The sequence below is a fragment of the Hyperolius riggenbachi genome, chromosome 8 (assembly GCF_040937935.1).
Source record: "Hyperolius riggenbachi isolate aHypRig1 chromosome 8, aHypRig1.pri, whole genome shotgun sequence".
Classification (NCBI taxonomy): domain Eukaryota; kingdom Metazoa; phylum Chordata; class Amphibia; order Anura; family Hyperoliidae; genus Hyperolius; species Hyperolius riggenbachi.
Window position 1 is genome coordinate 127,648,009 of NC_090653.1, and position 12,187 is coordinate 127,660,195.

Below are 12,187 nucleotides of genomic sequence, written 5' to 3' on the forward strand. Positions count from 1 at the left end.
GGGCAGCTTGAGCTAAAGCAGATGAGAGGGCAAGGTTATATTGTGCAGCCGTTCCATTGGGGCATGTGAGGGTGGGTAGGTGGGAGGAGAGGGAGAGAAGGGGACTTGCTAGGACATTAGGGCTGAGATTACATAGGTCTCTCTGCCATCGACCAGGCTGAGGGGTGGGAAGATAAGTTGTTGGTGGGGAGTAGTGTTGGGCGAACAGTGTTCGCCACTGTTCGGGTTCTGCAGAACATCACCCTGTTCGGGTGATGTTCGAGTTCGGCCGAACACCTGACGGTGCTCGGCCAAACCGTTCGGCCATATGGCCGAACTAAGAGCGCATGGCCGAACGTTCCCCGAACGTTCGGCTAGCGCTGTGATTGGCCGAACGGGTCACGTGGTTCGGACCCGAACGCGCTCTGATTGGCCGAACGGTCACGTGGTTCGGGTAAATAAATACCCGAACCACGTCATATCTCCGCCATTTGTCTGTGGGTTTAGCTTTGGGTAGGCAGGCAGGGTAGTTCGCGCTCCAGCCACGCTAGCCAGGGTCCCCCCTGTCATTGTGTCACTGCTGGGAACAGTAGTACACCGCTTGCTCAGCCACACTATATAGCATTCTGTTTACTGCCACTCTGTGTACCTCGCTCAGCCACACTATATAGCATTCTGTTTACTGCCACTCTGTGTCTGCTGGGAATAGTAGTACACCGCTTGCTCAGCCACACTATATAGCATTCTGTTTACTGCCACTCTGTGTACCTCGCTCAGCCACACTATATAGCATTCTGTTTACTGCCACTCTGTGTCTGCTGGGAATAGTGGTACACCGCTCGCTCAGCCACACTATATAGCATTCTGTTTACTGTTCTGTGTCTGCTGGGAATAGTGGTACACCGCTCGCTCAGCCACACTATATAGCATTCTGTTTACTGTTCTGTGTCTGCTGGGAATAGTGGTACACCGCTCGCTCAGCCACACTATATAGCATTCTGTTCACTGTTCTGTGTCTGCTGGGAATAGTGGTACACCGCTCGCTCAGCCACACTATATAGCATTCTGTTCACTGTTCTGTGTCTGCTGGGAATAGTGGTACACCGCTCGCTCAGCCACACTATATAGCATTCTGTTTACTGTTCTGTGTCTGCTGGGAATAGTGGTACACCGCTCGCTCATCCACACTATATAGCATTCTGTTCACTGTTCTGTGTCTGCTGGGAATAGTGGTACACCGCTCGCTCAGCCACACTATATAGCATTCTGTTCACTGTTCTGTGTCTGCTGGGAATAGTGGTACACCGCTCGCTCAGCCACACTATATAGCATTCTGTTCACTGTTCTGTGTCTGCTGGGAATAGTGGTACACCGCTCACTCAGCCACACTATATAGCATTCTGTTTACTGTTCTGTGTCTGCTGGGAATAGTGGTACACCGCTCGCTCAGCCACACTATATAGCATTCTGTTTACTGTTCTGTGTCTGCTGGGGAATAGTGGTACACCGCTCGCTCAGCCACACTATATAGCATTCTGTTTACTGTTCTGTGTCTGCTGGGAACAGTAGTACACCGCTCGCTCAGCCAGAGTATATAGCATTGTGTTTACTGCCACTCTGTGTACACCGCTCAGCCAGACTATATACCATTGTTTACTGACACTCTGTGTACACCGCTCAGCCAGACTATATACCATTGTTTACTGACACTCTGTGTACACCGCTCAGCCAGACTATATACCATTGTTTACTGCCACTCTGATTCTGCTGGGAACAGTAGTACACCGCTCGCTCAGCCAGACTATATAGCATTGTGTTTACTGCCACTCTGTGTACACCGCTCAGCCAGACTATATACCATTGTTTACTGACACTCTGTGTACACCGCTCAGCCAGACTATATACCATTGTTTACTGAAACTCTGTGTACACCGCTCAGCCAGACTATATACCATTGTTTACTGCCACTCTGATTCTGCTGGGAACAGTAGTACACCGCTCGCTCAGCCAGACTATATACCATTGTTTACTGACACTATATAGCAGACTATATAGCATTGTGTGTACACCGCTCAGCCAGACTATATACCATTGTTTACTGACACTCTGTGTACACCGCTCAGCCAGACTATATACCATTGTTTACTGCCACTCTGATTCTGCTGGGAACAGTAGTACACCGCTCGCTCAGCCAGACTATATACCATTGTTTACTGACACTCTGTGTACACCGCTCAGCCAGACTATATACCATTGTTTACTGCCACTCTGATTCTGCTGGGAACAGTAGTACACCGCTCGCTCAGCCAGACTATATAGCATTGTGTTTACTGCCACTCTGTGTACACCGCTCAGCCACACTATATAGCATTGCGTACTCTGCCAGTCAGTGTGTATATTGCTGGGATCAGTAATACTCCACTCACCGTCAACCACTATATGAGCTCAACATGAGTTCCCCAGAGACCTCCGCTGTGAGCAGCACTCCCAACAACAGCAACAGCCAACGCCCCACGCAAGCTATAACATCCACCCCAGCAGCCAGTGGTCAGCAGCAGCCCTCCCCGGAGGAGAACGTTGTGTCCATCAGTCCGTCGCCAGAGCGATTAATGAGGGCTGCCATTGAGGAGATGATGGGGCCTGATGTGGAGGAGGAGGTCTGGCTCAGGCCAGCATCCCAAGTTAATGTTGAGGACGATGAGGGGTCTGTGTCTGGGGATGTTGGGGTGGCAGAGGTGGTGGGTGGGTCAGACTCAGGAGAAGAGTTGTATGATGAGGATGATGATCGGGACCATCTGTATGTGCCTCAGAGTCCGACCCCGGAAAACATGTTGTATCGTGTGTTTAGGTACTAAAATCTGCGTTCCCTCCCAGTAGTGTTGGGCGAACAGTGTTTGCCACTGTTCGGGTTCTGCAGAACATCACCCTGTTCGGGGTGACTATATAGCAGACTATATAGCATTGTGTTTAATGCCACTCTGTGTACACGGCTCAGCCACACTATATAGCATTGTGTTTACTTCCACTCTGTGTCTGCTGGGAACAGTAGTACACCGCTCACCCGCCACTGTATAGCATTGTGCTCTGTGTCACTGCTGACAATAGTGGTACACCGCTCACCCACCACTGTATAGCATTTCTGTACTGCCACTGTACTGCTGCCAGTCAGCGTGTACTTTAAGGATAAGTGAAATGAGGAAGAAATCCGGTGAAAGAGGGAGGGGCAAGGGAAGAGGTGTTTCCCCTGACGGTTCACGTACAGGCCACAGGGGAGCACCCAAGAAAACCCACTCAATACTGCCCATGTTGTCCAGGACAACAACCCTCACAGATCCAAAAGAACAGGACCAGATAATTACTTGGATGACCTCTCAAGCGTCCAGCAGTGGGTTAAGCAGCACCAGCACATCACGCACGAGGTCCGAGTCCTCAGCCAGTTAAAGTCTGGGCTTTCTTTGAAGACTGCACTGAGGATGTTACCATGGCGATTTGCAAGGTGTGCAAGACCCGCCTGAGCAGGGGGAAAAGTATTAACAACCTCTCCACCACCAGCATGAGCCGCCACATTCTATCCAAACATCCCACTCTGTGGGCAAACGCGGCAGGACAGGGTACCACCAGCAACACTGCCTCCCTTGGGTTCACCAGACTCACCACCAGACCCGCCTCAGCAGCAGCAGTAGCCCAGCCATTGCGTGGTTCACAACATTCACAAACATCAGACGATGCTGACACTGTCACTTTCCGGACTAGTGCTCTTGAGGTCTCCCAGTGTTCATCAAACACAACAACCAACAGCCCTTCGGTGTGCAGCGCTACGGTTGAGTTGTCTGTCTCTGAGATGTTTGAGCACAAGAGGAAATTGCCAGCAAATGACCCCCGGGCCGTGGCAGTAACAGCCAGCCAGCATAGCCAAGCTTCTGGCCTGCGAAATGCTGCCATATCGAGTGGTGGAGACAAACAGCTTCAAGGGCATGATGTCAGTGGCCATCCCACGTTACGTGGTTCCCAGCCGCTACCACTTTGCGCGCTCTGCAGTGCCTGAGTTGCATGAGCACGTGGTCAGCTAAATAACCCGAAGCTTGAAGAATGCCGTTGCCTGCAAGGTTCACCTCACCACTGACACCTGGACGAGTGCGTTCGGCCAGGGTCGATACATCTCCCTTACCGCGCACTGGGTGAACCTTGTGGAGCCTGGCAGCGATTCCTCACCTGCTACGGCGCGGGTGTTGCCCACGCCGCAAACAGCTGGATAACAACAGCAGCACCTACCTCTCTGACTCCTTCTCCTCCAACGCATCTCAAAGCTGTACCTCATCCGGAAATGCTAACCCAGCACCAGCAGCAGTAGGATCGTGGAAGCAGTGCAGCACAGCTGTTGGCATGCGTCAGCAAGCGTTGCTGAAGCTGATCTGCCTTGGGGATAAGCAGCACACAGGGGAGGAAATTTGGAGGGGAATAAAGGAACAGACGGATTTGTGGCTGGCACCGCTGGACCTGAAACCGGGCATGAAGCTAGACACCTGGCACGAACTGGCAATGTACGCAATAGAGGTGCTGGCTTGCCCGGCAGCCAGCGTTATGTCGGAACGCTGTTTCAGTGCTGCCGGAGGCATCATCACAGATCGGCGTATCCGCCTCTCCACAGAAAATGCAGACCGTCTGACTCAAATTAAAATGAATCAATCCTGGATTGGAAACGACTACGCAACACTCCTGGACCCCAACCAAGTAACATGACCGATGAACATCTGGGATGGTTTAGCGTTTCCGGTCCCTGTTTATTGAACCTCTCATCTGTATTACATTTATGACTGCATGGCGGCAAAAAGCATTGCTGCTATATCCGCACGCTTTTTGTCCTCATGCAAGGCCTGGGTTGTTGTGTCTCACAAAGCGTGGCCTTCTCCTCCTGCGCCTCCTCCTGTTCCATCACGTGTGCTGCTGCTGCTGCTGCTGCTGGGTTACCGTTGCCGGTCCCTGTTTATGGAACCTCTTATCTTTATTACATTTATGACTACATGGCGGTACAAAGCATGCTATCCGCACGCTTTTTGTCCTCATGCAAGGCCTGGGTTGTTGTGTCTCACAAAGCGTGGCCTTCTCCTCCTGCGCCTCCTCCTGTTCCATCACGTGTGCTGCTGCTGCTGCTGCTGCTGGGTTAGCGTTGCCGCGTGGTCCCTGTTTATTGAACCTCTTATCTTTATTACATTTATGACTACATGGCGGTACAAAGCATGCTATCCGCACGCTTTTTGTCCTCATGCAAGGCCTGGGTTGTTGTGTCTCACAAAGCGTGGCCTTCTCCTCCTGCGCCTCCTCCTGTTCCATCACGTGTGCTGCTGCTGGGTTAGCGTTGCCGCGTGGTCCCTGTTTATTGAACCACTTATCTTTATTACATTTATGACTGCATGGTGGTACAAAGCATGCTATCCGCACGCTTCTTGTCCTCATGCAAGGCCTGGGTTGTTGTGTCTCAAAGCGTGGCCTTCTCCTCCTGCGCCACCCTCCTCCTGTTCCATCACGTGTGCTGCTGCTGGGTTAGCATTACCGGTCCCTTTTCCTGGAACCTCTTATATGTATTACATTTATGACTGCATGCCGACAAAAAGCATGTTACCTGTGCAAAGAAAACAGACATTTCCCGCATTTAAAAGACAGTTTTCCCTTTGAAACTTTAAAATCGATTTTCTCAAAAACTATAAGCTCTTTTTGCTAAATTTTTTTTTCCTCTTGTACCCACTCCCAAGGTGCACATACCCTGTAAATTTGGGGTATGTAGCATGTAAGGAGGCTTTACAAACCACAAAAGTTCGGGTCCCCATTGACTTCCATTATGTTCGGAGTTTGGGTCGAACACCCGAACATCGCGGCCATGTTCGGCCTGTTCGGCCCGAACCCGAACATCTAGATGTTCGCCCAACACTAGTGGGGAGATGGTGAAGGTGAGGAGGTGATGGTCAGAGATAGGGAAAGGTGCGATGTCCAGGTTGCTGAGGGAGGTGGACTTTGAGAATATGAGGTCAAGAGTATGACCAGCGCGGTGGGTGGAGGAATTTATGTGCTGAGAGAGACCAAGGGATTTGGTGAGGGAGAGTAGCTGCTTGGCAGCAGTGGAGATAGGCACATCGATAGGTAAGTTGAAATCCCCGAGTATGATGGTGGGGAGGTCAGATGACAGGATGTGGGGGAGCCAGGAGGCCAGGTTGTCCAGGAAGAGTGAAGTTGGAACAGATGGGGGGTGATATAGGACCGCAATGATGGCTGGGAGAGGTTGGTACAGGTGGATTGCATGGGCCTCAAAGGATGAGAAGTGCAGGAAGGGGGCGGTGATAGGACCCAGAAGGTGCAGGATGCGGAAAGAAGCAGGCCCACTCCTCCTCCAGACCTGTTGTCAGGTCTGGGGTTGTGACTGAGATGCAGTCCCCCATAGGAGAGAGCAGCTGCTGCGGTACAGTCAGAGGGGGTGAGCCATGTCTCTGTGAGGGCGAGGAAGGTGAGGGATTTGGAGAGGAAGAGCTCATGGATGGATGTGAGCTTGTTGCGGACAGATGGTGTGGTCTGCGGATGCAAGAGGAGTGTGGAGGGGCTGGAAGGGGGGTGGCTGGGAGTTTAGGGACCAGTGGGGGTCTATGGGTGGGTAGAGGATGGAGGGAGAAAGTACTGGGACCAGCTGGAGAAGCAGGTGGAGGGTGGTAGGGTGGAGGGGTGGCAAAGGGTTGGTAGGAATATGGTGGGTGAAGTGTGGGTGAGCCAGGGAAAAGACAGGGGGGAAGGGGTACATTACGTTGTGTGGTGAGGAGGCTGGCAGTAGTTTGGTAGATGTGTAGAGAACGGTGGAAGATGCATGGAGTAGGAGAGAGGAAGAAATGTGTGTAAGGTTTGGATAGTGATCAGGAATGCAGGTGAGGCTAAAAGATTTAGGAAGTTACCTTGGTGTAAAGCTGATTTCTGCTGAATTGCTGTTGAATTCTGGTAAATCTGGTTAATTTCCACCCTTTGAAAACGACCCTTAGAAGACGACCCGAAGTCGGGCCGACCCGACTAGCAGACCTCCTGATATACACACAGCAAATGAGTAATCACGATGGTCTGGCAGACAATTTACAATTAAGCAGGGGGGAGGGTCACTAGAGTCTCCTGCAAGTCAAACAAGCTTGTAGGTGTTACAACTTTGTTTGAAATTACAGACAGGCCAGCAGTGTGAAACAAAAGCCAGAATTTCAATAGCAAGTAGTAAATTACAATGTAAATATGTTACTTAGGTGCTACTAATATGAAAAGCAGAGCAGGACAGCAGAAATGAGACACATGCAATAGATTAGAGATGAAACATACACAGCAGATGGATGCAGTAGGAATTGGTTTCAAATTGCCAGAGCCCTTGTTACTCTCTTTGCATACTTGGAAAAGCTTGGTGGTTAACATTAGGGTATAACACACCAATTTAGTGATTCCTATAAACAACGGTTTAGTATAGATGCATTTTAGAGAACATAAACAAATAATACATTTGCTATTTCTCCTTGCATGGCATCATCATAATCTGATTGGATTCGTGATTCAGTAGAAGTGATTTTTTCCCCCTCAGAAAGTACTATTTACCTAATACAAATTACTTTTAGCGTTGTTCGTTATAAATATCTGATACAGAATGTGCTGGGATACTTGCCAAAATACACAGGATTTTTAAATAGGAGAAAAAAACTGACTGCAAAACTTAGTGTAACTGTATATAACTGTGAAAACCGGAAGGGGTTTCCTCTATTTAGGTTCTCTGTAAAGAAGGGCAAGTGTGTGATCTTGAAGCCAGTTTTGTAATTTGAGCTTTTAAAAAACCCTTGCTCAGAACACACCATCTACCTGACATCTGCTGCATGCAAAGGGTAAATATAAAATATTCATATGCAATATTTCATAATTTAATGTATGGGGGGGGGGGGGGGGGGACCCAAGTAAGTGGAATAATGAAAGATTTTACATCACACTGACATGGCTGTCAGTTTATTATCCAGTCTTAGAAACTGAAAATAAAACTATGAGCCTATGCTCTATGTTACTCCTGTTCAATTTTAGCACTACACATAAAATGAATGATCTCATGAGTGCATTTTCAGTTCAGGTTGGCTAAAAAGCCTTGGTGCATGAACACTTTCCTTATAATTGCATTCTACAAAGTTCAGGTTTGCTTTTAAGTTAAAGGAATACTATCGATTGAAACAACTTTTTTTTTTAATACTCTATATTAGTGTACACATTACCACTAGTGCTAGGGGCACTTTATTTATTCACCCAGGTCTCTCTCTCACTATCCTTGCTTAAAAATTCATTTCTCACACAGCTCATAGTAGTTTGGGTCACCCTGAGCTGCTTGCTTACTCTGTCACACAGCTCACAAATATATTTCACTGTGTCACTCACAGCATGCAGCAGACATGAGGAGAAATAGGCTGATCTGAGGTGGTAACAGGTAACTAAATGAGCTGGAATATTGCTGGAATATAACTAGCTATACCACGAGTCTGTGTTTACACTCAGACTGGCTGCCTGCTTGAGGTGATTCACTCCAGGATGCATCCACTTTACAAGCTGCTGAGAGGGGCAGACCACTGTCTACAATTAGCATTATTAGTATCTTTATCAGTCAAGAGAAGCAAAGATAAAAAACACACATTGCTAGAATCTTTAACCCCTTACCACCATATCAATAAGATTCTTTCAGCAAGGTGATAATTAAACTATAAACTTAGGAGTTGATAGCAACTCCCCTGTGCAGACACATGGTCTAGCCCTCTGGGAGCTCAGTATTAGATACATTTTGTATTCAACACTGACGCCAAAACTGACAGAGGATTTTACAGCTGAGAGGAACAGATGTGTGAGGAATCAAATTGCTCCTAGTACTTGTCCTAATGTGTGCTACAACATACAGCATTTAAAAATAAATGCATACATCGATAGTATTCCTTTAAAACAGAAAACCAGAACAGAATCCAAACGCCGATATTGGCAATTTTGACAAACCTTACTGGTATCCCACACTGCAGGAATTATGCCACCCACAGGTGTCAATCATTTGATTCAATCATTTTATAGGATTGGAGGAGAATTGATTATATTCTATATTGCTTGATTGATGGAAATTGGCTGATATCTGGTCAAAACAACAAATATACTAGATTGAGCAGGATGAAAAATATCTGTAGAGCGTAAAGAAGTCGTCTACGGTGCACATGATTTCAATCATCACAGAATCCTTTTTTCGTTTTAGAGCATGGAGGCACAACATTGATTAGTAAAGGAGAATCGCATAGGGTCTCGTTTGCAGCGTGTAGGCCACTAGTCTATCAACCTTCGATCGACCACACTGTTGTTGCCCAATAAAAGTGTATAAAAGTATAAAAGTATAAAGTATAAAAAGATGTCTCAGGTGATAAATATGAAAAGCAGAAGGCAATGCTAAGTTCAAACTTTTATTATTAACCAGTTCGCGTTTCATGGTTTTTACCCCTTAAGATTCCTGACATTTTTGACACTTTAGCTGTGTCATTTTGATTTCATTTTGATACAGCAGTAACAATTACTTACACCATCTTAATAGTGATATATATTTAGTAGGGATGGGACGAATCCACAATTTCTTCGAATCCGAATCCGGATCCGAATCTAAAAAGGTTCTCGAATATCTCGGACCTTTCGAATCCCGAATCTAACGAATCCTGCACATAAGAATTGTGCGATCCATGGTATAGTTGCCCGCAGTATAGGTACCCAGGCATATGTAGCGAGGTAAAGGTGCCTTCAGTATAGCTAGCTAGGTATGGGTGCCTTCAATATGGGTAGCTTTCAGTACAGGTAGCAAGGTATAGGAGCCTTCAGTATAGGTAGCAAGGTATAGGGGCCCTAAGTATAGGTAGCAGGGTATATGGGCCTTCAGTATAGGTAGCAGGGTATATGGGCCTTCAGTATAGGTAGCAGGGTATATGGGCCTTCAGTAAAGGTAGCAGGGTATATGGGCCTTCAGTAAAGGTAGCAGGGTATATGGGCCTTCAGTAAAGGTAGCAGGGTATATGGGCCTTCAGTAAAGGTAGCAGGGTATATGGGCCTTCAGTAAAGGTAGCAGGGTATATGGGCCTTCAGCATTGGTAGTTAACTAGGTATAGGGGCCTTCAGTATAGGTAGGTAGGTAAAGGGACCTTCAGTATAGGTATATAGGGTATAGGGCCTTAAGTATAGGTAGGTATGTAGGTAGGTATAGGGGCCTTTAGGTAGGTAGGTATAGGGGCCTTTAGGTAGGTAGGTAAAGGGACCTTTAGGTAGGTAGGTAAAGGGACCTTCAGTATAGGTAGCAGGGTATAGGGCCTTAAGTATAGGTAGGTATGTAGGTAGGTATAGGGGCCTTTAGCTAGGTAGGTAAAGGGACCTTCAGTATAGGTAGCAGGGTATAGGGCCTTAAGTATAGGTAGGTATGTAGGAAGGTATAGGGGCCTTTAGGTAGGTAGGTATAGGGGCCTTTAGGTAGGTAGGTAAAGGGACCTTCAGTATAGGTAGGTATGTAGGTAGGTAGGTAGGTATAGGGGCCTTTAGGTAGGTGGGTAGGTAGGTGTAGGGGCCTGTAGGTAGGTAGGTAGGTATAGGGGCCTTTAGGTAGGTAGGTAGGTATAGGGGCCTTTAGGTAGGTAGGTGTAGGGGCCTTTAGGTAGGTGGGTAGGTAGGTGTAGGGGCCTGTAGGTGGGTAGGTAGGTATAGGGGCCTGTAGGTAGGTAGATGGGTAGGTAGGTATACGGGACTTTAGGTAGGTAGGTATAGGGGCCTTTAGGTAGGTAGGTAGGTATAGGGGCCTGTAGGTGGGTAGGTAGGAAGGTAGGTATAGGGGCCTGTAGGTGGGTAGGTAGGTATAGGGGCCTGTAGGTAGGTAGATGGGTAGGTAGGTATACGGGCCTTTAGGTAGGTAGGTATAGGGGCCTGTAGGTAGGTATAGGGGCCTTCCCGATGCCTCCTCCGCTCACCGCCAACCCCCCTGCGGCCCCCTCCGTCCCCCGTTCCTCCTCCGCTCACCCCTGCATGAGTATCTACTCACCTTTCCGTGGAGCGCAGAGCGGCAGACCTCTTCGATACTTCCCTGTTCCCGCTCTTACTGATGACATAATTGTAAGAGCCGGTCACTAGGGGGGAACCAGGAAGTCGGCGAGAGGTCTGCCGCTCTGCGCTCCGCTCAGGTGAGTTGATGCTGGCGAACGGAGGAGGTGCGGGGGGCGGGGGTTCGGAGGAGGTCGGGGGAGGACGAGTGCAAGCGGGGCGGGGGGGGGAGTGGCGTATGTGGCGATGCAGCGTCGGGATTCGGCGGATTCGGAAAGTGAAAAATGGCGTCGGGATTCGAATGCACGAATCTCGAATATTTCCCAATATTCGAGGGATTCGTGGATTCGCCGGATTCGTCGTCCCACCCCTAATATTTTTTTTTTTTTACAGTACAATCGAGGCTTTCTTTGGGTAATATTTTTCTCCCAAAACTATTTTATTTTATTGTCATTTTATGCATAAATGCTGAAAATACAAATTTTTTTTCTCATTTTTCACCCTTCCTAATTTTCACATGATGCATTTGACAGTTTTGAAACACATACAAATGAATTGTATGGCACTTCCCGGTTAAAACAATACCCCGTATGCCATATGTTATTACTGGGTGAGCATGTGGCGGACCAAATGCCCCAGCCCGCGGGTCTGTGGCATTTGGATGCACTTGCTAGGGCAACCGTGCAGGCGGCAGCTTTTAATGCAGGACATAGATTCTACGTCCTGAAACATACATAGCACTAATTAGGAAGTAGAATCGACGTCCTGGAATGTTAACTAGTTAAAATATATGTCAATCAAGTAAAATTAATCCTAAAAAAGAGCACTTACATATGCCAAATGTGCGTGTGTGTGCTGACCAACGATGGGTCCAAAGGTCTAAAAGGTCCAAAGGTCTCCTTCTTGACCAGTTTTGCAGTCTTGCATCATTAGGGCTTTTCTTAATTGCTCGATGGAAAATCAAGTAATGTATGGGCACATTAACTAATTGATATCAGTTTTCAGTTGTATGCAACAAAGTTATCAAACAGGTAAGAAAACAAACAAGGTATCCCTTGTTTGTTTTCTTACATTGTACAGCACCACGGAATATGTTGGCGCTTTATAAATAAATAATAATAATAATAAT

The 12,187-nt window shown here is 47.7% G+C and overlaps 1 protein-coding gene across 6 annotated transcripts in view; it reads right to left on the reverse strand.

Moving 5' to 3' along the window:
- IL1RAPL2 (interleukin 1 receptor accessory protein like 2) overlaps window positions 1–12,187 on the reverse strand; it is a 1,439,628-nt gene that overhangs the window by 527,064 nt on the left and 900,377 nt on the right. The gene's annotated exons all lie outside the window — the stretch shown is intronic.